This window comes from Pristiophorus japonicus, unplaced genomic scaffold (genome assembly GCF_044704955.1).
Source record: "Pristiophorus japonicus isolate sPriJap1 unplaced genomic scaffold, sPriJap1.hap1 HAP1_SCAFFOLD_494, whole genome shotgun sequence".
NCBI lineage: Eukaryota > Metazoa > Chordata > Chondrichthyes > Pristiophoridae > Pristiophorus > Pristiophorus japonicus.
Window position 1 is genome coordinate 204,376 of NW_027254400.1, and position 5,162 is coordinate 209,537.

Genomic DNA, 5,162 nt, shown 5'->3' on the forward strand with positions numbered 1-5,162 from the left:
TGTCCCCAGTGAGATTTGAACCCACGACCCCTGGTTTTCAAGACCAGTGCTCTCACCCCTGAGCTATGGAGCTACCTGTAACACCAGCTCCTGTTTGCATCTTACTATTGTTAACAAGGAGGTGGGGCCCGAATAATCATTCTTGGTGATTCATCCCTGAACATTGACAGAATCTTGCAGCACACAAGGAGGGCCATTCGGCCCATCGTGTCTGTGTCGGCTCTGTGAGAGAGATCAGTGCTTGTAAGTTGTAAAAGGAGGGAGAGAGGGGAATGAGTGGGAGAGGGAATGGGAGAGAGAGGGGGAAGGAGTCAGCCAGAGGGGAATGGGAGAGAGCGGAATGGGGGAGAGCGAAAGGGGGAGGGGAGAGAGATGGGAAGTCGAGAGAGGGAGGAGGCAGGGGAGAGAGAAAGGAAGGGGAGAGGGAGGGAGCAGGGGAGAATCTGAAAAGAAAGGCAAAAGAGTGAGAGAGAGGAGGGAGGGGAGAGAGAGAGAGGAGGGAGGGGAGGGAGCGGAAGGGGAGAGAGAGGGAAAGGGGAGAGAGAGGGGAAGGAGTGAGAGATGGAGAAAGTGAGATTGCAGGGAAAAAAAATGCAGAACGGATCGTGACCTGGAAAGCGGAGAGAGATTGGGAAAGTGAGAGAGAGTGTGAGCAAGACAGAGGCCTGTTGTGTGAGGGTCAGTCTCAGAGTTGTTAATATTTATAATCAAACCCCTTGTTAATTGACAGTGTATTTAAATACTGAACTAATTTAGAAAAGGCCCCAGTGAGATTTGAACCCACGACCCCTGGTTTACTAGACCAGTGCTCTAACCCCTGAGCTATGGAGCCACCTGCTCTGGGCTGTGGGTCATTCCCCAGTTAGTGCTGTGTGTTTGAAGAATGAGGAGGGGTCAGTGAAACGCTCAGATTGTGTCTCATCCCCCAGACTCCTGCCTCCGTCTCTTCAATATTCACTTCTCAACATCGATATATCGGGTCTTTCACGTAGTAAAACATCCCAAGGCAACTCAGTCACACTCTGCCTCAATCTCTCTGTCTCTCTGTCTCTCTCTTTCTGTCATGTATGTATGCTTGGGGTTACTAGCCACCAGGTGGGGCCACTGTCGGAGGTCATTGGGCTGTACACACGCGTGTGTGGCCTAGGTATAAAAGGCCAGCCATCTTGTAATGTAATCACTTTGGGCCCTAATAAAGTAGAGCCAGGTGTGTACCTGTTCGGAGTTGACAGTAATCTGTCTGTTGAGTTATTGCACACACAACACTTTCTCACTCTCTCTGTCTCTCTCACACACTCACTTTCTCTCTGTGTGTCTCTCGAGGGGGAAAGGGAGAGAGGGGAAGGGGAGAGAGGGGGAAGGAGTGGGGAGAGAATGAAAGTAGAGTGGGAAGGGGAGAGAGGGGAAGGGGAGAGAGGGGGGGGAGGAGTGGGGAGAGAATGAAAGTAGAGAGGGAAGGGGAGAGAGGAGAGAGAGGGGAATGAGGGAGAGTGAGAGGGGAAGGGGAGAGTGAGGAAAGGGAAAGAGAGAGCGGGGGGGTGAGAACGGGAAGGGGAAGGAGAGAGAGAGAGAGGGGCTCGTGGAACGGGAGAGAGGGGAATGAGTGAGAGACGGGGAAAGCGAAATAGCAGGACAGGGAGTGAGGGGTAAAAAGATGTAGAACGGGTCGTGATGGGGAAGGGAGAGAGAGAGATGAGAACCTGTTGTTTCAGGGTCGGTCTCGGAGCTTTTTAATATTTATAATTAAAACCCTTGTTAATTGACCGCAAATTTAAATATAGAACTAATTGTGAATAGGCCCCAGTGACATTTCAATTCATGACCCCTGGTTTACTAGATCAGTGCTCTAACCCCTGAGTTATGGAGCCACCTGCTTTGGGAAAGACAGGGGAAGGAGCAGGAAAGAGAGGGGAAGGGAAAAGAGAGAGTGGAAGGAGTGAGAGAGAGGGGAAGGGGAGAGAGATAGGGGGAAGGAGTGAGAGAGAAGGGAAGGGGAGAGAGATAGGGGGAAGGAGCGAGAGAGAGGGGAAGGGGAGAGAAAGGGGAAAGGAGTGAGAGAGAGGGAAGGAGTGAGAGAGAGGGGAAGGGGAGAGAGAGGGGAAAGGAGTGAGAGAGAGGGAAGGAGTGAGAGAGAGGGGGAAGGAGTGAGAGAGAGGGTGAGGGGAGAGAGAGGGGGGAAGGAGTGAGAGAGAGGGGAAGGGGAGAGAGTGGGGGAAGGAGTGAGAGAGAGGGGGAAGGAGTGAGAGAGAGGAGAAGGGGAGAGAGTGGGGGAAGGAGTGAGAGAGAGGGGAAAGGGAGAGAAAGGGGAAAGGAGTGAGAGACAGTGGAAGGGGAGAGAGGGGAAGGGGAGAGAGTGGGAGAAGTGGAGAATCTGAAAAGAAAGGGAAGAGAAAGCGAGAGAGCGGACGGAGGGGAAGGGAGAGGGAAAGGGAGAGTGAAACGGCAATGGGGTAAGCGGAGAGAAGGGGGAGAGATTGGGTAGTGGAAAGAGGGGGAGGGGAGAGAGAGGGAAGTTAGAAGAGGAAGGAGAGAGAGGGGAACGTGTGAAGAGGGAATGAATGTAGAGAGGGAAGGGGAGAGGGGGGAAGGGGAGAGAAAGAGAGGGAAAGGGGAGAGAGAGAGGGGGAGGGGAAAGAGAGGGAGAGAGATGGGAAGGGGAGAGAGAGTGAAGAGATCGCAAAGCCTCTGTTTAAAGAATGGACTCAGTCGAGAATATTGCGTGGACTTTGTAGGGTTTGTCTCTGAGGGTATTTTCCCTGTGATGGGATCTCCCTGTGCAGGTACGTGAAAACGCTGGTTTGTTAAAACTCTGGAGACCACATGGCGGCTGTCTGTGACAAAACCCAGGATGTAAAGGTTCACCCGCCAGTCCCAGCAAAAGGAAGGGGGGGGCCACTGACAAAGGGGCTCGGGAACCTGAGGCACCCGTTCACGTGAAGCCAGTGACCAGATTAGAAAGCCACTCGAACGCGAAAGCACTTCCCATCTCCAGTCTCAGACGGGAAGCTGAACAATGAACCCACAGCCTGGCCAGGTGAAGAGGAGCCAGTTTTTTCCCAACACACCGAGCGAGATATGTCCCAGACTCAGGGCCATTCGTCCAATCACAGAACACACGTGGGTCTGATGATGGCCCATCACTGACTAAGCAGCGGAGCGCTTCGAAACAAAAGTTTGGTGGGACAGATAGGGGTAGCTCGACTCCGATAAAGATCGTCACTTTTCCACCGTTCTCGTGCTCCCTCTCGCTCTCGCTCCACCGAGATCGACGGAACAAGAAGACGTACCAGAGGGGGAAGCCACAGTTCGACAGAAGAAGGCGCTGAGACTGAGAACCACGTACCCCTCACGGGGTACGACCTCCAGGGCAGTGACTTCCCACGGCTGAGCTGAGCGATCGAGAGCGACTGTGTGTGTGCTGGTGAACATGGTCGCGGGTGTCCCAAGCCAGTAACCAGAGGTGGCCCAGGTGAGGTGTAACGGCTCAGGGTTCTTTCTCAGAAGTGAAGCTTTTTCGGGGCGATTCTGGGGAGGGAGCTTTGTTTGGTTGAGCCAGGGGAAGGGGCTTGTGTGATGAGGTAATTCGTTGTTCAGGGTGGAGTTAGAATCCACCGTAGCAACAAGGGAATGACTGCATGGGACCGGTCCTCAGTTCCGTACTGTGTGTATGTTGTTTGTAACCTGGATATTAATCTCCACACAGACAGTGATTGCGTTTAGTAGTGCATGTTTTACCCAGTGTATGTTAGACCTAATAAATATCAGTAACGGTGTTTCACCGAGGCTTTCCTGTCTGTAACTCATTCCATTTACACTCTGAATAATAATCCCCGGGTACAGAACTTTCGTAAGGTGAGGGCGATTAGAAACATCCGTCTAGCAATTGGGCCAGGATCAAAACCATTCACACCAGGGAGAAGGGGGGAATCTGAAAAGGAAGGGAGAAGAGAGAGAGAGAGAGAGGAGGGGAGGGAGGGAAGGGGAAGGGGAGAGAGAGGGAAGATAGAGGAGGAAGAAGAGAGAGGAGAAGGAGTGAGAGAATGAAAGCAGAGAGGGAAGGGGAGAGAGGGGAAGTAGAGAGCGAGAGAGGGGCAGGGGAGAGAGAGAGTGGGGAAGGAGAGGGAAAGAGAGGGGAAGGGAAAAGAGAAAGTTGGGAATGTGAAAGAGCGGGAGGGGAAGGGGAGAGATAGAGAGGGGAAGGAGTGGGAAAGAGAGGGGAAGGGGAAAGAGAGAGTGGAAGGAGTGTGAGAGAGGGGGAAGGAGTGATAGAGGGGAAAGGGGAAAAAGCGGGTGGTGAAGGGGAGAGAGAGGGAGAAGGGGGAAATCTGAAAAGAAATGGAAAAGAGAGAGAGAGAGAGGAGGGAGGGGAGGGAGGGGACGAAAGAGAGGGAGGAAGGAGAGGGAAGCGGAGAGTGAAAAGCGGAGAGAGGAGGAAGGAGAGACAGTGAGGGGAGAGGGTTAGAGAGGGGAATGAGTGAGTGTAATGTCTGTAAGCTTGTAATGTTTGTAGCGCCACACTGTGGATGTGGACATATTGTGTACTGCAACTGCAGAGTTAATAATTAAACAGAACCAGGCAGATTTCCGGAGGCTTCCGAGAGAGCTGCCTGCCTTGTTAGGAGCTGTGTGTGTTGTGCTCTGTGAATATATCACAGTGAGAGACGGGGAAAGCAAGATAGTGGGAAAGGGAGAGAGGTAGGAAGGAGTGAGAGAGAGTTGGAAGGGGAGACAGGGAGGAAGAGAGAGCGGAAGGGGAGAGAGAGAGGGGGAGGGGAAAGAGAGGGAGGGGACAGAGAGAGGGGGAAGGAGAGAGATAGAGAGAGAGGAAAGGAGTGAGAGAGGGGAATAGGAGAGAGCGGAAGGGGAGAGAAAGAGATGGAAGGCGAGAGAGGGAGGGGAAGGGGCTAGAGAGAAAGGAAGGGGAGAGAGAGGGAGAATGGGAGAATCTGAAAAAAAGGGAAAAGAGAGATAGAGGAGGGAGGGGAGAGAAATGGGAATGTGAGACGGGAAAAGCGAGATAGCGGAAAAAAGATGTCAGGCAGAGAGAGAGAACGTTGTAAGAGGAGCCTGTTGTTCCAGGGTCAGTCTCAGAGCTGTTTAACATTTATAATTTAACCTGTTGTTAATTGACACTGTATTTAAATACTGAACTAATTTTGAGT

At 52.4% G+C, this 5,162-nt stretch overlaps 2 non-coding genes across 2 annotated transcripts; both read right to left on the reverse strand.

Annotated features, from left to right (window-relative positions):
- On the reverse strand, positions 1-73 carry trnas-uga (transfer RNA serine (anticodon UGA)). The gene has a single exon. It is a non-coding gene; the product is annotated as a tRNA-Ser (tRNA).
- Positions 74-759: 686 nt separating this feature from the next.
- Positions 760-832, reverse strand: trnat-agu (transfer RNA threonine (anticodon AGU)). The gene has a single exon. It is a non-coding gene; the product is annotated as a tRNA-Thr (tRNA).
- Between the last annotated feature and the right edge of the window lie 4,330 nt (positions 833-5,162).